The following is a 20,249-nucleotide window of genomic DNA, read 5'->3' as shown; positions in this document are numbered from 1 at the left end:
AGGTCTTGGTGGTTCCTGTGGAAGTCTGCATGCGGACATCTGTACACCACTTATAAAAGATTCAACCTACCGGGAGACTGGATGATGCTGCACCAACTATTTATATGCAGTCTTGGTGGTCCCTGTTAAATTGTCTATGTGGACATTTTTCTCTCTGACAGACCACAGGTTAAACTCATCTTGAACCTTTCTGCATGTTTGAAGTATTCAAGTGTCTTGGATAACAGTACTGTAGCATCTACAGATTGGCTATGTCACCCTATTAATCTGGTTTCAACTACCTGAACATTTTCAGCAATAAATGAAGTCTTTACTAAGACTTTCCAGAATGCAATTTGGATAATATGTTATTATAATGTCTTTGGAAAGAGTGGATAACCTAGTACCTGCCATCCTCCAGATGTTCTAATCACTCTAGGATTAATCATTTCCCTCAGGATCCATTCACATCTTTGGCATCCCAGACCGCGGGAAGAATTGCGTGGCGTCCGCGCGATTCTCGTCCCTTTCAATGGCACCCCAATCGCGGCACAATTTTGCCGCGATTGTCGCCCCTATAACCGTGCAAACAGAATCGCGGGGCGCCTGTCACTTAAAAGATGTTCTTGCACTTTGTGCTGCGTTTGGGGTGCCATTGGAAGTGACGGGAATCATCCCACAATTTGCCATGATTCAGGATCGCAGGCAAAATCGCAGACATTTTGCCCGCGATCTGGGACGCCAAGATGTGAATGGAGCCTCCCAGAGCTCTTCAAGAAACTGTCGCTATTTTGAGGGAATACCACCATTACTGTTACATATTTACTACATCCTTACTATTCATACATGATATGTTTATTACAAGTTTTCTGATATTTTGGCTTATTTTCTAGGATGTATTTACTGTATGTATTTTTATAAAGATCATTTTAGGAGTTATGTGGGTTTTATTATGTATACCATTGTGTTTTGTGTCTTTACAAATTTATATTTTTGTAATAACAAAATGCTTGTTAAACATTAGCAGCATTAGATGCAACATTCTTTTCCTTTTTCCTTTCCTTTCCTTTCCTTTCCTTTCCTTTCCTTTCCTTTCCTTTCCTTTCCTTTCCTTTCCTTTCCTTTCCTTTCCTTTCCTTTCCTTTCCTTTCCTTTCCTTTCCTTTCCTTTCCTTTCCTTTCCTTTCCTTTCCTTTCCTTTCCTTTCCTCTTGTGTGAAAGCCCTCAGAAACTCGATATTTAAACAATAGTGGCTACTTCATTTCCTATGTACTGTAAAGTAAATAGACCTCTCCTCATCTCCTCCCCATTCTCATCTCCATAACCCCACCAAGTTCACAGGCATAGAGTACAGGAAGTTATCAGCTCTCAAATTTCTGGAAAAAGTATTTTTACACTTATTAAATAACTTAAAAACTTTCAATGATATGTTTAAAAGACCAAAATGGAGTGACGTTCATTGCTAGGGTTTTTTATGCACTTTAACACTGTGGCTAGTCAGAGTAAGGTAAAGCACATGTTTCACCCCCAGTCATTTTAGTTTGTAATGTTTTTACAATACGATTTTAAGAAAACAGGTTGCATTGTTTAAAATCAGAATATACAGACATGAAGATTTAGACAGAACAATCTACTGTGCTACACTACAAAGAAAAATGCACCACATGTACAGTATCTCCAATAATTCTAAAATACATTATTATTCAAACTATGCTAATCTAACTGGCAGACCAAAAAGAAAAAAAAGAGAAAGAAAAAGGATATAGGTTCCCCTATAAAACAGCCCTCAAAGGAGGCATTGATGTGATTGGGATGGAACAAGAGGTGTGCTGGAAGGAAAGGTGGTATTAGAAGCATAGATGTGCTGGATTTGGGGGGGTTAATTGGGGGCATAGGTCTGAATCATACCTATACCTCCATTTCCACCCTCCCCCCAATCAATCATACCTATGCCTCCAATTCCACCCCCCCAATCTATCATACCTTTGCCTCCTATTCCACCCCCTCCCCCCTAATCCATCATACCTATGCCTCCAATTCCACCTCCCTCCCCCAATCCAACATGCCTATGCTTCCAATTAGGGATGATCAAACTTTTTAAAAGTTCGGTTCAACCAGAACACCCGAATTTCCAGAAAGTTTGGTTCGGATTTCGGAACCCCATTGAAATCAATGGGACCCGAACTTCTGGAATCAAAAAACACAATTTTGAAGCCCTAAAACCCAATAAATGCCCCTAAAAAGTGCATAGGGTTCTGGGTCATGCCCCAGGGACTATTAATCACACAAAAAAAGTTCTTAAAAATTGTTGTTTTTGATAGAGAGCCAATTATTGAAAAAATTATTGAAAAAAAAAAAAAGAGATTTCTTTGGATTTAGTGTCTGTATATATATATATATATATATATATATATATATACCCCTATACAGAAGTTCAGATGTCATGCCTGCCTCCAAAGACGCCCAAAAAACGCCCAATGAACGCCTGAAACAAAAACGCCCAGGTGTGAAAGGAGGGTAACACCATCCCTGCGCTACTGAAATTCGAAAAAAAAATGATCTTTTTTTCTGGTTCTGGACATGCTACAGAGCTGAAACATCACAGGTACACTTTTTAGACCCCCCAGACACTAAATCCCAAGAAATCTCATTTTTTTTTCAATAATTCTTTCAATAATTGGCTCTCTATCAAAAACGACAATTTTTAAGAACTTTTTTGTGTGATTAATAGTCCCTGGGGCATGACCCAGAACCCTAGGCACTTTTTAGGGGCATTTATTGGGTTTTAGGGCTTCAAAATTGTGTTTTTTGATTCTATATATATATATATATATATATATATATATATACTATACACACACATATATTTATATATACAGTCAGGTCCATAAATATTGGGACATCGACACAATTCTTGTCTTTGTGGCTCTATACACCACCACAATGGATTTGAAATGAAACAAACAAGATGTGCTTTAACTTCAGACTTTCAGCTTTAATTCGAGGGTATTTACATCCGAATCAGGTGAACGGTGTAGGAATTACAACAGTTTGTATATGTGCCCCCCACTTTTTAAGGGACCAAGTAATGGGACAGATTAACAATCATAAATCAAACTTTTACTTTTTAATACTTGGTTGCAAATCCTTTGCAGTCAATTACAGCCTGAAGTCTGGAATGCATAGACATCACCAGATGCTGGGTTTCATCCCTGGTGATCCTCTGCCAGGCCTCTACTGCAACTGTCTTCAGTTCCTGCTTGTTCTTGGGGCATTTTCCCTTCAGTTTTGTCTTCAGCAAGTAAAATGCATGCTCAATCGGATTCAGGTCAGGTGATTGACTTGGCCATTGCATAACATTCCACTTCTTTCCCTTAAAAAACTCTTTGGTTGTTTTCACAGTATGCTTCGGGTCATTGTCCATCTGCACTGTGAAGTGCCGTCCAATGAGTTCTGAAGCATTTGGCTGAATTTGAGCAGATAATATTGCCCGAAACACTTCAGAATTCATCCTGCTGCTTTTGTCAGCAGTCACATGATCAATAAATACAAGAGAACCAGTTCCATTGGCAGCCATACATGCTCACGCCATGACACTACCACCACCATGCTTCACTGATGAGGTGGTATGCTTTGGATCATGAGCAGTTCCTTTCCTTCTCAATACTCTTCTCTTCCCATCACTCTGGTACAAGTTGATCTTGGTCTCATCTGTCCATAGGATGTTGTTCCAGAACTGTGAAGGCTTTTTTAGATGTTATGTTGTTTGGCAAACTCTAATCTGGCCTTCCTGTTTTTGAGGCTCACCAATGGTTTACATCTTGTGGTGAACCCTCTGTGTTCATTCTGGTGAAGTCTCCTCTTGATTGTTGACTTTGACACACATACACCTACCTCCTGGAGAGTGTTCTTGATCTGGCCAACTGTTGTGAAGGGGGTTTTCTTCACCAGGGAAAGATTTATTCGGTCATCCACCACAGTTGTTTTCCATGGTCTTCCGGGTCTTTTGGTGTTGCTGAGTTCACCGGTGCGTTCTTTCTTTTTAAGGATGTTCCAAACAGTTGATTTGGCCACACCGAATGTTTTTGCCATCTCTCTGATGGGTTTGTTTTGTTTTTTCAGCCTAATGATGGCTTGCTTCACTGATAGTGACAGCTCTTTGGATCTCATATTGAGAGTTGACAGCAACAGATTCCAAATGCAAATAGCACACTTGAAATTAACTCTGGACCTTTCATCTGCTCCTTGTAAATGGGATAATGAGGGAATAACACACACCTGGTCATGGAACAGCTGAGCAGCCAATTGTCCCATTACTTTTGGTCCCTTAAAAAGTGGGAGGCACATATACAAACTGTTGTTCCTACACCGATCACCTGATTTGGATGTAAGTACCCTCAAATTAAAGCTGAAAGTCTGCAGTTTAAGCACATCTTTTTTGTTTCATTTCAAATCCATTATGGTGGTGTATAGAGCCAAAAAGATTAGAATTGTGTCGATGTCCCAATATTTATGGACCTGACTGTATATCTCTATCAAAAACGACAATTTTTAAGAACTTTTTTTTGTGTGATTAATAGTCCCCGGGGCATGATCCAGAACCCTAGGCACTTTTTTGGGGCCTTTTTTGGGGTTTTAGGGCTTCAAAATGGTGTTTTTTTATTCCACATATATATATATATATATATATATATATATATACACACATATATTTATATATATATATCTATCAAAAACAAACATTTTTAAGAACTTTTTTTGTGTGATTAAAATTTCCTGGGGCATGACCCATAACCCTAGGCACTTTTTAGGGGCATTTATTGGGTTTTAGGGCTTTATATATAAAGTTTGGTCACCCTGGCATAGCAGAGTCAGTTCACCTTAAACTACATTACGGTCACCCTGACATGGAAGAGTTCGGTCACCCTGGCATAGCAGAGTCAGTTCACCCTAACCTACATTACAGTCACCCTGACATGGAAGAGTTCGGTCACCCTGGCATAGCAGAGTCAGTTCACCCTAAACTACACTACGGTCACCCTGACACTTAACACTTTCCCTACAAAAACTAGATTATTGAATCTAACTATAGTGGTATATAGTACCCTAACTACACTGCATATCCCTTTCCTCACACTAATGATTGCAAAATTACACTGGAGCAGCAGGAGTAACAGAAATGCTTCCACTCTATTCCACAGCCTCTCTATTACAGTGCTAGAGATTTGGCGGGGCTATGTTATATACTGGGGGGCGTATTCACTCCTGATTGGCCTCTGGACCCCCTAGTCACTCCAATCGGCTTTTACTGATGTTTCTGGGCCAATCACGGGCTTTTAAAGCCCAGTTCCTGTCCCACTGCATTTTGGGCGGTTCTGTTGGCCGAATTCCGAACTTTTACCGCAAAAGTTCGGAATTTGGCCGAATTTCGAACAGCCAATGTTCGGGTCGAACCGATGGTCGACCCGAACCGTTCGATCATCCCTACTTCCAATACCAGCCCCCTCTCTTCAATCTATCATACCTATGCCTCCTATTCCACCCTCTCCCCCCTAATCCATCACACCTATGTGTCCAAATTGGAGTGGAATTGGAGGCAAAGGTTTGATGAATTAGGAGGGAGGGGGTGGAATTGGAGACATAGACATGATGGATTGGGAGGGGGGGGTTGGAATTGGAAGCCGATGTATGATGGATTAGGGGGGAGGGGGAATGGAATTGGAGGCATAGGTATAATAGATTGGGGAGTGGATGATGAATTGGGGGGAGGGGGTGGAATTGGAGGCATAGGTATGATGGATTGGGGGGAGTTGAATTGGAGGCATAAGTATGATAAACTGGGGGGGGGGGGTTGGAGGCATACGTATGAGGCATAGGTGTAATAGATTGGGGGGTGGAATCGGAGGCATAGGTAGGATGGATTGGGGGGGTGGACTTGGAGGCATAGGTATGATGAATTGGGGGGAATATTGAAAGCATAGCTGTGCTAGATTTGGGGGGGGGGGATTCGAGGCATAGGTGTACTGGAGAGGGTAGGGTTGAAGAGGAGGTGTGCTGGGGGGTTGTTAGAGGCACAGGTGTGCTGGGGGGGGGTATTGGAGGCGGACATGCAGCATGCTGGGAAGGGGATTTAGAGGTAGAGATATGCTTTACATTGTTGTGGTTAATATTTATTTTTGGAACTTAATTCTGCATAAAGCATTTAACAGTGTCATTTTATGAGATAATTTACAAGGATGTGTTTAGGGGTGGAATTAGGGGTGGTCGGGGTAGGGTTTGGGTGTGTCAACTGGTGGCGAGTAATTCTTCAGTCTTGGCTAGTAGCTCAGGATTTGAAATTTTGAGCCCTGCTATAAAATATACAGTATAAGGCTTCTTTTACACGGAGCGGACCGTATTGCGATCCTCTCCGGCACTTTTTTTTTTTTTTCACGGACATACGGATATCATCCCATCCACAAATGGATGGGGTGATATACGGACATACGGAGCGCCCGTGTGAAAGGGACCTAAGGGGTTGATTTACTAAAACTGGAGAGTGCAAACTCTGGTGCAGCTGTGCATGGCAGCCAATCAGCTTCTAACTTCAGCTTGTTCAATTAGGCTTTGACAAAAAACATGGATGATTGGTTCTTATGCAGAGCTGCACCAGATGTTAAACTCTCCAGTTTTAGTTTATCAACCCCATAAATGTCCAGTAAAAGCAATGTTAATGCCCATATATTGAGTTGATTCATTTACAGTTTACAAAGTGTATTCAAGTCTGATTTGGGAGCAATTTGTTTTATATTTAATGATGTTGAGTGACATACAGGAATTTACCTTGTAAATGTTTCCTTTTACTTTGCCAGTGACCTCTTTCAAAACTTTACAATCATGGTAGAATGACAATGGACAGTATTGGCACTAAGATCTTTTATAACTGACAGTAGTTTGAACTTTGATGAGTACTGTAAATGTCCATAAGCACAATGACTTAATCATATTCTTCTCAGTAAAAGATGAACTCTGCACTACTGTAGACGAACCAGTCCAGAACTAGCAGACTTAATCAGCTCACCATGATAAATTGCCTCTCTTATCATTATTTTATGATTGGCTAACAATGTCAAATAATTCTCACAAACATTTATACCAGAAAAAATGAACAAGAGGTTTGTGCCTCTAAAATATTTGCTCTGCATCTACTTTCTAGGTGCATGCAGTATCAGGCGCCCACAAGGTTTATTTATATATTATCAACTATATTGAATCCTTTAAATATATATATATATTCACAAGCATGAACTTTAACCACTTCAGCCCTGGAAGATTTTACCCCCTTTCTGACCGGGCCCTATTTTGCGATTCGGTACTGTGTTACTTTAACGGACAATTGCGTGGTCGTGCGACACTGTACCCAAATGCAATTTATGTCCTTTTTTTCCCCACAAATAGAGATTTCTTTTGGTGGTATTTGATCACCTGTCCAATGTTTAATTTTTGCGCTATAAACAAAAAAAGAGCTACAAATTTGAAAAAAAAAAAAAAAAACAATATTTTTCACTTTCTGCTATATAACATTCCCCCCCCCCCCCCCCAAATGTAAAAATCAAATTTTTTTAACATTTTAAGCCAATTTGTTTTCTGTTACATATATTTGGTAAAAAATAAATTGCGTTTACTATCTACGGGAAAGATTTATATAATTTTTATTGTTTTTTTTTTTTTTCTTACTAGTAATAGCGGCGATCTGTGATTTTTTGCGGGACTGCAATATTGCGGTGGACAGATCGGACCCTTAACTGATATTTTTGACACTTTTGGGGGGACCAGTGACATTACTACAGTAATCAGTGCTCTAAATATGCACTTTTACTGTAAAAATGACACTGACAGGAAAAGGGTTAACACCTGGTGATCAAGGGGTTAAATGTATGCCTCATGCTTACTGAGGTGTGCGGGGGGGGGGGTTCTGTGACAGAGACAGAGATCGCAGGTTCAGCTATGCTGAATCCTGTGATCTCCTCCTGTCTGTCACTGAGAAGATCCACCTGCTTTGTTTACATAAGCAGGCGGGTCTTCTCACACTTTCCCCGACGATCGGGGAAGGGAGGTGGTGATCGCCGCCTCCCCTCCTCTGGCCCGACTCCTGCTGTGTCTAAACACAGCGGGAGCGGGCCTCCGGCAGCGCGTGAGCGCCACAAAATCACTAGGAGTCCAGCGATGTAGGTCTGCGTCGCTGGACCTAGGGGAGCCGCACTGCCACAGTAGGATTACTGTGAGCAGTCGGCTACTGGTTAATGGCATTCCAGTTTTAGTCCGAAGGGGTCAACATTAAGTTGGCCCACCTTTTGGAGCTATAACACCTTTAACTCTTCTGGGAAGGCTGTCCACAAGGTTTAGGAGTGTGTCTATGGGAATGTTTGACCATTCTTTCAGAAGCGCATTTGTGAATGAGTGAGTTTGGGGTGGAGGAACCTGACTGGCCTGCACTGAGTCCTGACCTCAACCTGATAGAACACCTTTGGGATGAATTATAGAGGAGACTGTGAGCCAGGCCTTCTCGTCCACATCAGTGCCTGACCTCACAAGTGCGCTTCTGGAAGTATGGTCGAACATTCCCATAGACACACTCCTAAACCTTGCAGATAGTCTTCCCAGAAGAGTTGAAGCTGTTATAGCTGCAAAGGGTGGGCAAAGTCAATATTGAACCCTACAGACTAAGACTGGGATGCCATTGAAGTTCATGTGCATGTAAAGGCAGGCGTCCCAATACTTTTGGTAATATAGTGTGTATATATATATATATATATATATATATATATATATATATATATATATGCTGTTTAGTTTAAGATAACCCTTTTTTTTTATACATTAGTAAATTGCACAAAATGTCCAGTGCCATTCTTCTGAATTAGCTCACAATTTGTTGTTATTGCAAATCTGGCCATCTGTGACCCCAAGAAACAGAATTTAGAATGCCAGCTGAGAATATAGTATACAGATTGCCTTCTTCTGCTCCTGGTATAAAAAAAAATAAAAAAACAGAACAGAACAGACAAAAATCACTTGTACCCCAATATTTATAATTAGTAAAAAATACATGGCAATTCCAATGTATGAAGAAAAGATCAACAATATATCCATACAAAAGTATAATAGGTATAATATGTAAGATTCTAAGCATGTAGTGTTAAACCTTTAGTTAACTGTTTTCAAAACAGTTGTGTACCACTATTACAGATTACGTCTGAGTTCCATCTGCCTACACTGCTGGCATGCAGTTAAGATAACACATTAATTTGAAAATTATCTGAAATATCTCTTTACTCCACCGGAACGCACTAACAAACGAATTTACCATGATGTTGTGTCTGCCATTGCCCTGGAATGTCCTACCTCAGTGTTGGTCTGAACCACCAGTGGTATACAATCCACACTTTGGAACACACTACAGGCATACCCCGCTTTAAGTACACTCACTTTAAGTACACTCGCGAGTAAGGACACAGCTTGTTCAGCTTGGCATGACACTACAACCGGTTTTTAACATTGGGGTCTATAGGAAATCTTGGTCAGCTTGACATGGCACTGCTCCCAAACCATAAGTGACAGGGATACCAAACTTAGGGAGCACCGAGAGGGGACCCAGGACTACAACATATCCTGTTTGTGGCTGGCCAGCTTGCCTAGGTAATCTATCATGTCATAGTCCTGTATCCCCTTAACATGCTCCCCAAGCTTGGTGTCCTTGTCACATGGTTTGGGAGCAGTTCCATGTCAAGCTGACCAAGATTTCCTATGGAGCTAGTGTATTTACATGCATTGAGAAGTGAAAAAAGGTATTGCTTAACTTTAAGTACATTTTCGTTTTACATACATGCTTCGGTCCCATTGTGTACTTAAAAGTGGGGTATGCCTGTACTCTCTTTCAGTGTTATTTATTACCTGTTAAAAAGTACAATAAGCAAAAGTCAAATTAGAATCCAATTTAATAATGACAGTCTATTTAACAGCATTTTTCTTCAAAAAAATGATCAAGTAGCTAAAAGAATAACCTTAATTTATTAGGCATGGAACATGGCAGCTTTTTATATTATATAGTCTTTCAGGATAATGAAAAGTTAAATCTTTACATTGGTAAGATGCTGACCTATATAACTATTCTACCTAGGATTCTGCTGAAAGTAGAAGCAGCATAGGGTGGTGTGTCACAGCCTTTTGAAAAGCAAGCCTTTTAAAAAAAAAGGCACATAATCTTTAGCTAACAATCAAAGAAAGCATATTTTTTAGTATGTTTTTTTTCATGAGTATTTAGAAATAGGATGTCTACTGCATGTGGCGTAAGTAAGGGCTTTAAAACTACATGAAAACATTATTATGCTTTACCACTCTTGGTGTTCCTTTGTTCATTGGTTTCTCTACTTGGTGTTATAATATTATATAAGATTATTATACAACATTTGTGCAGGGCTTTATGAGCAAACCAATACCTGCAAGATAGATATTACAGTGGATCAGTGCACCTTGCACAAGATGCTTTCAGGTTTTTAGGAATGCTCTATTGTGGTTTGCAAATTTTTAATAGAAACGTGTATTTGTTGTCACATTGGTGGGCCTCTTTGAGATGCTTTGAAGTGCCAGATTGCTAACTGTGCACTCTGCTATCCTGTCAGCTACTTTCATTTTGTATTATTTGTAGCAGAGCTGACACCTATGAAGCTGCTTTTTTTTTCTTTGAGAGCAAAAATGCTAGAGGCATCTGTATCTGAACCTCACACGCTATTAGATATGCTGCCAGTGCATTAGCTAAAACAACCTAAAAGGATGCTGCCATGTAGTTTTGGGTGAACGGTTTGGCCCGAACATGAGCTGGGGCTGAAAATTGGCTGTTCAGATTTTTTTCATGTGTCTGCGGATGTTCGCCCCACTGAACACCCTGCAATGCACTGCACATTGCATTCTAAGCCCTGATTGGACAAAGCTTTGCCAAATCAGAGTGCAGTAAAAGATGTCTGTTAAGGAGCGGGGCCAGGAAGCCGGCCGTGGCGTCCCTCACAACCGATGTGTCATTAGCTGTCAATAGGCTTCCCTGCTGACAGCTGAATAATAAAAAATAAAAGTAAAAAAAAACATTGCAGGCAATAAAAAAGTAAAAAAAAAACACATTGCCAGCAATAAAAAAGCAAAAAAAAAAAAAAAAAGGAATGCCCCCCCCCCCAAAATCCATACCAGACCCTTATCCAAGCATACAGCTTGGGTGGTCAGGAAAGAGTGGGACATGTGAGTACCCCCCTCCTAAACCATGCCAGGCCATATGCCCTCAACATTGGGGGGTGCTTTGGGGTGGGGGCATGTGGATGGGGCCTCGTCCCGACAACCCTGGGCTGTGGTTGTGGGGGTCTGTGGGCAGGGGGCTAATAGGAATCTGAAAGCCCCTATAACAAGGGGGCCCCAGATCTCACCCTCCCCTATGAGGATGAGTATGGGGAACATATTACCCCTACCTATTCACCAAAAAAGTGTCAAACTAAATAAAAACAGAAAACAGTTTTTGACAATTCCTTTATTAAAAGTTAAAAAACAATGTCCCCCAATAGATACATCATCAATCAAGACGCCCACTGCACCGCAATGAAGGCAAACCGTCGAATGGCTGGCTTTCCGTTAGACAGTTCTTATAACGGCAAGGGGCAGAGCTAACTGGTTAAATTACCTGGTTGCACCACCCACCTTGCAATGCCAGATTCTAATTAGCCCCGTGCCCTCAGACCCCCACAACCACAGCCCAGGGTTGTGGGGAAGAGACCCTGTCCCCGCCCCAAAGCAATGTTGGGGACATGTGGCATGGTATGGTTCAGGAAGGGGGGTGCTCATTCGTTCCCACCCCTTTCCTGACCTGCCAGGCTGCATGCACAGATAAGTGTCTAGTATGGATTTTGGGGAGACCCCCACCCCATTTTTTTTATTTCTCTATTGCCAGAAATGGTACTGTATTTAAATGTAATTTCATTCATTTTTTTCTTTAGAAGTGTCTTTTTTTCTGCAGCATGTTCTATCCAGGATACAGATGCGCCACTTTACAGGCAGAATAAGGGTACCCCACAGGCATTAGATTTAAAGGAATTTTTCATTTTTATTGTTTCACTTTTAGCATCATTATAATTACTGCTCCTGATTTTCTCCTGATTGGTCCTTTTTGAAGCTAATAACTTGCACATAAGCCTTCAAAATGGGGACTTTTTTTTTTTTTCACCAGTTTGGGTTCCATAGCCCTTAATAGGGTTCACCATTCGGGTCAGAACTTTTTCTCTGTTCAGGAATTCTCCTGTGAACTGAACTGCCAGGGTCAATATTACATTTTGCAGCAAATTTTAGCAAAGCTTACCTTTTTTTAACATGTTCTGTGATGAAGGACTTGCTGTCCACAAGAAACTTACATATACATCCCAAAACATAAAGCACTTATATTAAAAAAAAAAAAAAAAAAAATTCTCAAAAGCATTTTGGCTTAAAGTGGTTGCAAACCGTTACATATAACCCGGTGAATTAACTAGCCCCAGGTGATACACAGGAATTAAATAAATCATCCTATATAAGTTGTACCTGTTTAAATACAGCCTTTTCTTCTTTACAACAGTTCAAAGTGCTGAATTTTAAAGCTTGAAAAAAGTACAAAAAAAAAAGGGGGCGGAGAGCTGAAGCCACACTCTGCTAAGCTCAGCGAGGAAAGCTCTGACAGCTGATTGGAGGGGCACAGAGATGCGTCTGTCAATCAGCTGGATATAACCCCCCGTCCATCACCATTTTTCTTGGTGTCAGGAAAACTTGTCAGAAGTGATTCATGCTGATAGAGGAACAAAGCAGCAGATAAAAGTGACACTTAATGCTCTTAATTGAGATAAGTACACACTATAGAGGGATATGTTTTCTTCATATTTCATGCCTGATATTTACAACTAGTGTTGAGCGAACACGGACTGTATTATTCGTGTTCGTACCGAATAATTGGATTTTTTTTACCCGAACACGGACACGGACACTTTACTGTATGTTCGGGTAAAAATCCGTGTTCGGTCGTTTTATTTCCGGGTTTTGCATGCTTTGGCGCTCTTTTCATGGCGGGCTTTCAACAGCCAATCAACAATCGTTTAACTGGTGTGCCTTAAGCCATCCCAGCCATGCCTGCAAATGTCTTAGTAGCTGTGATTGGCCGTCTGAAGCATGTGACCAAGTCTTTATAAGTTCGAGGCAGCCGCCGCAGCAGCGTCATTCTGCTGCTTAGCTAAGGGACAGAGCACACATCAATGTGCTGGCTGCTGATTAGGGAAAGATAGGCAGGAAAAAACCATTTGTGTCCGGATAGAATTGAGGGACAGGTCGGAGTGTTTAGGCAGGGCGAGTTGTAGGCATTTTAGGGATAGAGTCTGCTGAATTATAGGGTCAGTGTCTTCTACAAACTACAATCGATATTGCTGTGTGGGGGGTGGGGTGAATCTGCACTCAATCCTGATCTACGATCTCTTCTCAATCCTGTTAGGGACAGAGTCTGCTGAATTTTAGGGAAACTGTGTTCTACAAACTACAATCGATATTGCTGTGTGGTGTGGGATTGGAGATAGGCAGGTGTCAGTGATCCACATCCATTTTTCTGTGTGTGAGCTGCAGTGAACACAATCTTTTTGGGCTGCAGTGAACACAATCTTTTTGGGCTGCAGTGAACACAATCTTTTTGGGCTGCAGTGAACACAATCTTTTTGGGCTGCAGTGAACACAATCTTTTTGGGCTGCAGTGAACACAATCTTTTTGGGGTGCAGTGAACAAAATCTTTTTGGGGTGCAGTGAACACAATCCTTTTTGGTGTGCAGTGAACACAATCTTTGTGGGGTGCAGTGAACAAAATCCTTTGTGGGGTGCAGTGAACACAATCTTTTTGGGGTGCAGTGAACAAAATCCTTTTTGGGGTGCAGTGAACAACATCCTTTTTGGGGTGCAGTGAACACAATCTTTTTGGGGTGCAGTGAACAAAATCCTTTGTGGGGTGCAGTGAACACAATCTTTTTGGGGTGCAGTGAACACAATCTTTTTGGGGTGGAGTGAACAACATCCTTTTTGGGGTGCAGTGAACAAAATCCTTTTTGGGGTGCAGTGAACAAAATCATTTTTGGGGTGCAGTGAACACAATCTTTTTGGGGTGCAGTGAACACAATCTTTGTGGGGTGCAGTGAACACAATCTTTTTGGGGTGGAGTGAACAACATCCTTTTTGGGGTGCAGTGAACAACATCCTTTTTGGGGTGCAGTGAACACAATCTTTTTGGGGTGCAGTGAACACAATCTTTGTGGGGTACAGTGAACAGAATCTTTGTGGGGTGCAGTGAACACAATCTTTGGGGGGTACAGTGAACACAATCTTTTTGGGGTGCAGTGAACACAATCTTTGTGGGGTGCAGTGAACACAATCTTTTTGGGGTGGAGTGAACAAAATCATTTTTGGGGTGCAGTGAACAACATCCTTTTTGGGGTGCAGTGATCAAAATCCTTTTTGGGGTGCAGTGAACACAATCTTTTTGGGGTGCAGTGAACAAAATCCTTTGTGGGGTGCAGTGAACAGAATCTTTGTGGGGTGCAGTGAACAGAATCTTTGTGGGGTGCAGTGAACACAATCTTTGGGGGGGTACAGTGAACACAATCTTTTTGGGGTGCAGTGAACACAATCTTTGTGGGGTACAGTGAACAGAATCTTTGTGGGGTGCAGTGAACACAATCTTTGGGGGGTACAGTGAACACAATCTTTTTGGGGTGCAGTGAACACAATCTTTGGGGGGTACAGTGAACACAATCTTTTTGGGGTGCAGTGAACACAATCTTTGTGGGGTGCAGTGAACACAATCTTTGGGGGGGTACAGTGAACACAATCTTTTTGGGGTGCAGTGAACAACATCCTTTTAGGGTGCAGTGAACACAATCTTTGTGGGGTGCAGTGAACAACATCCTTTTAGGGTGCAGTGAACACAATCTTTGTGGGGTACAGTGAACAGAATCTTTGTGGGGTGCAGTGAACACAATCTTTGGGGGGTACAGTGAACACAATCTTTGTGAGGTGCAGTGAACACAATCTTTGTGGGGTGCAGTGAACACAATCATTGTGGGGTGCAGTGAACTCAATCTTTGTGGGGTACAGTGAACACAATCTCATACTTCTGAAGATTTGAGGGTGCTGCCTGTTCCATACTCCCCCTACTCCTCATCTAGCCTTTTAGGGGTACAAACAATAGTAATTGGGGCCTAGTGTGGTTGTGTACGTGTGATATACATACACTTTTTTTGGATCATATTTTCTATTCCGCTATTTAATCAAAAACCTTTGGGGATCAGTTAAATTGGGGGATAGTCTGTGTTGGTACGTGTGAGAGAGATCCACCTTTCCAAGTTGTTGGGGTTCATCTCATACTTCTGAAGGTTTGAGGGTGCTGCCTGTTCCATACTCCCCCTACTCCTAGCCTTTTAGGGGTACAAACAATAGTAATTGGGGCCTAGTGTGGTTGTGTACGTGTGATATACATACACTTTTTTTGGATCATATTTTCTATTCCGCTATTTAATCAAAAACCTTTGGGGATCAGTTAAATTGGGGGATAGTCTGTGTTGGTACGTGTGAGAGAGATCCACCTTTCCAAGTTGTTGGGGTTCATCTCATACTTCTGAAGGTTTGAGGGTGCTGCCTGTTCCATACCCCCCCTACTCCTCATCTAGCCTTTTAGGGGTACAAACAATAGTAATTGGGGCCTAGTGTGGTTGTGTACGTGTGATATACATACACTTTTTTTGGATCATATTTTCTATTCCGCTATTTAATCAAAAACCTTTGGGGATCAGTTAAATTGGGGGATAGTCTGTGTTGGTACGTGTGAGAGAGATCCACCTTTCCAAGTTGTTGGGGTTCATCTCATACTTCTGAAGGTTTGAGGGTGCTGCCTGTTCCATACCCCCCCTACTCCTCATCTAGCCTTTTAGGGGTACAAACAATAGTAATTGGGGCCTAGTGTGGTTGTGTACGTGTGATATACATACACTTTTTTTGGATCATATTTTCTATTCCGCTATTTAATCAAAAACCTTTGGGGATCAGTTAAATTGGGGGATAGTCTGTGTTGGTACGTGTGAGAGAGATCCACCTTTCCAAGTTGTTGGGGTTCATCTCATACTTCTGAAGGTTTGAGGGTGCTGCCTGTTCCATACCCCCCCTACTCCTCATCTAGCCTTTTAGGGGTACAAACAATAGTAATTGGGGCCTAGTGTGGTTGTGTACGTGTGATATACATACACTTTTTTTGGATCATATTTTCTATTCCGCTATTTAATCAAAAACCTTTGGGGATCAGTTAAATTGGGGGATAGTCTGTGTTGGTACGTGTGAGAGAGATCCACCTTTCCAAGTTGTTGGGGTTCATCTCATACTTCTGAAGGTTTGAGGGTGCTGCCTGTTCCATACCCCCCCTACTCCTCATCTAGCCTTTTAGGGGTACAAACAATAGTAATTGGGGCCTAGTGTGGTTGTGTACGTGTGATATACATACACTTTTTTTGGATCATATTTTCTATTCCGCTATTTAATCAAAAACCTTTGGGGATCAGTTAAATTGGGGGATAGTCTGTGTTGGTACGTGTGAGAGAGATCCACCTTTCCAAGTTTTTGGGGTTCATCTCATACTTCTGAAGGTTTGAGGGTGCTGCCTGTTCCATACCCCCCCTACTCCTCATCTAGCCTTTTAGGGGTACAAACAATAGTAATTGGGGCCTAGTGTGGTTGTGTACGTGTGATATACATACACTTTTTTTGGATCATATTTTCTATTCCGCTATTTAATCAAAAACCTTTGGGGATCAGTTAAATTGGGGGATAGTCTGTGTTGGTACGTGTGAGAGAGATCCACCTTTCCAAGTTGTTGGGGTTCATCTCATACTTCTGAAGGTTTGAGGGTGCTGCCTGTTCCATACTCCCCCTACTCCTAGCCTTTTAGGGGTACAAACAATAGTAATTGGGGCCTAGTGTGGTTGTGTACGTGTGATATACATACACTTTTTTTGGATCATATTTTCTATTCCGCTATTTAATCAAAAACCTTTGGGGATCAGTTAAATTGGGGGATAGTCTGTGTTGGTACGTGTGAGAGAGATCCACCTTTCCAAGTTGTTGGGGTTCATCTCATACTTCTGAAGGTTTGAGGGTGCTGCCTGTTCCATACTCCCCCTACTCCTAGCCTTTTAGGGGTACAAACAATAGTAATTGGGGCCTAGTGTGGTTGTGTACGTGTGATATACATACACTTTTTTTGGATCATATTTTCTATTCCGCTATTTAATCAAAAACCTTTGGGGATCAGTTAAATTGGGGGATAGTCTGTGTTGGTACGTGTGAGAGAGATCCACCTTTCCAAGTTTTTGGGGTTCATCTCATACTTCTGAAGATTTGAGGGTGCTGCCTGTTCCATACCCCCCCTACTCCTCATCTAGCCTTTTAGGGGTACAAACAATAGTAATTGGGGCCTAGTGTGGTTGTGTACGTGTGATATACATACACTTTTTTTGGATCATATTTTCTATTCCGCTATTTAATCAAAAACCTTTGGGGATCAGTTAAATTGGGGGATAGTCTGTGTTGGTACGTGTGAGAGAGATCCACCTTTCCAAGTTGTTGGGGTTCATCTCATACTTCTGAAGGTTTGAGGGTGCTGCCTGTTCCATACTCCCCCTACTCCTCATCTAGCCTTTTAGGGGTACAAACAATAGTAATTGGGGCCTAGTGTGGTTGTGTACGTGTGATATACATACACTTTTTTTGGATCATATTTTCTATTCCGCTATTTAATCAAAAACCTTTGGGGATCAGTTAAATTGGGGGATAGTCTGTGTTGGTACGTGTGAGAGAGATCCACCTTTCCAAGTTGTTGGGGTTCATCTCATACTTCTGAAGGTTTGAGGGTGCTGCCTGTTCCATACTCCCCCTACTCCTAGCCTTTTAGGGGTACAAACAATAGTAATTGGGGCCTAGTGTGGTTGTGTACGTGTGATATACATACACTTTTTTTGGATCATATTTTCTATTCCGCTATTTAATCAAAAACCTTTGGGGATCAGTTAAATTGGGGGATAGTCTGTGTTGGTACGTGTGAGAGAGATCCACCTTTCCAAGTTGTTGGGGTTCATCTCATACTTCTGAAGGTTTGAGGGTGCTGCCTGTTCCATACCCCCCCTACTCCTCATCTAGCCTTTTAGGGGTACAAACAATAGTAATTGGGGCCTAGTGTGGTTGTGTACGTGTGATATACATACACTTTTTTTGGATCATATTTTCTATTCCGCTATTTAATCAAAAACCTTTGGGGATCAGTTAAATTGGGGGATAGTCTGTGTTGGTACGTGTGAGAGAGATCCACCTTTCCAAGTTGTTGGGGTTCATCTCATACTTCTGAAGGTTTGAGGGTGCTGCCTGTTCCATACTCCCCCTACTCCTAGCCTTTTAGGGGTACAAACAATAGTAATTGGGGCCTAGTGTGGTTGTGTACGTGTGATATACATACACTTTTTTTGGATCATATTTTCTATTCCGCTATTTAATCAAAAACCTTTGGGGATCAGTTAAATTGGGGGATAGTCTGTGTTGGTACGTGTGAGAGAGATCCACCTTTCCAAGTTGTTGGGGTTCATCTCATACTTCTGAAGGTTTGAGGGTGCTGCCTGTTCCATACCCCCCCTACTCCTCATCTAGCCTTTTAGGGGTACAAACAATAGTAATTGGGGCCTAGTGTGGTTGTGTACGTGTGATATACATACACTTTTTTTGGATCATATTTTCTATTCCGCTATTTAATCAAAAACCTTTGGGGATCAGTTAAATTGGGGGATAGTCTGTGTTGGTACGTGTGAGAGAGATCCACCTTTCCAAGTTGTTGGGGTTCATCTCATACTTCTGAAGGTTTGAGGGTGCTGCCTGTTCCATACTCCCCCTACTCCTCATCTAGCCTTTTAGGGGTACAAACAATAGTAATTGGGGCCCAGTGTGGTTGTGTACGTGTGATATACATACACTTTTTTTGGATCATATTTTCTATTCCGCTATTTAATCAAAAACCTTTGGGGATCAGTTAAATTGGGGGATAGTCTGTGTTGGTACGTGTGAGAGAGATCCACCTTTCCAAGTTGTTGGGGTTCATCTCATACTTCTGAAGGTTTGAGGGTGCTGCCTGTTCCATACCCCCCCTACTCCTCATCTAGCCTTTTAGGGGTACAAACAATAGTAATTGGGGCCTAGTGTGGTTGTGTACGTGTGATATACATACACTTTTTTTGGATCATATTTTCTATTCCGCTATTTAATCAAAAACCTTTGGGGATCAGTTAAATTGGGGGATAGTCTGTGTTGGTACGTGTGAGAGAGATCCACCTTTCCAAGTTTTTGGGGTTCATCTCATACTTCTGAAGATTTGAGGGTTCTGCCTGTTCCATACCCCCCCTACTCCTCATCTAGCATTTTAGGGGTACAAACAATAGTAATTGGGGCCTAGTGTGGTTGTGTACGTGTGATATACATACACTTTTTTTGGATCATATTTTCTATTCCGCTATTTAATCAAAAACCTTTGGGGATCAGTTAAATTGGGGGATAGTCTGTGTTGGTACGTGTGAGAGAGATCCACCTTTCCAAGTTGTTGGGGTTCATCTCATACTTCTGAAGGTTTGAGGGTGCTGCCTGTTCCATACCCCCCCTACTCCTCATCTAGCCTTTTAGGGGTACAAACAATAGTAATTGGGGCCTAGTGTGGTTGTGTACGTGTGATATACATACACTTTTTTTGGATCATATTTTCTATTCCGCTATTTAATCAAAAACCTTTGGGGATCAGTTAAATTGGGGGATAGTCTGTGTTGGTACGTGTGAGAGAGATCCACCTTTCCAAGTTGTTGGGGTTCATCTCATACTTCTGAAGGTTTGAGGGTGCTGCCTGTTCCATACTCCCCCTACTCCTCATCTAGCCTTTTAGGGGTACAAACAATAGTAATTGGGGCCCAGTGTGGTTGTGTACGTGTGATATACATACACTTTTTTTGGATCATATTTTCTATTCCGCTATTTAATCAAAAACCTTTGGGGATCAGTTAAATTGGGGGATAGTCTGTGTTGGTACGTGTGAGAGAGATCCACCTTTCCAAGTTGTTGGGGTTCATCTCATACTTCTGAAGGTTTGAGGGTGCTGCCTGTTCCATACTCCCCCTACTCCTAGC

The sequence above is a fragment of the Pelophylax lessonae genome, assembly GCF_965119305.1.
Source record: "Pelophylax lessonae genome assembly, chromosome: 3".
NCBI lineage: Eukaryota > Metazoa > Chordata > Amphibia > Anura > Ranidae > Pelophylax > Pelophylax lessonae.
Note: the sequence above shows the minus strand (reverse complement) of the source record.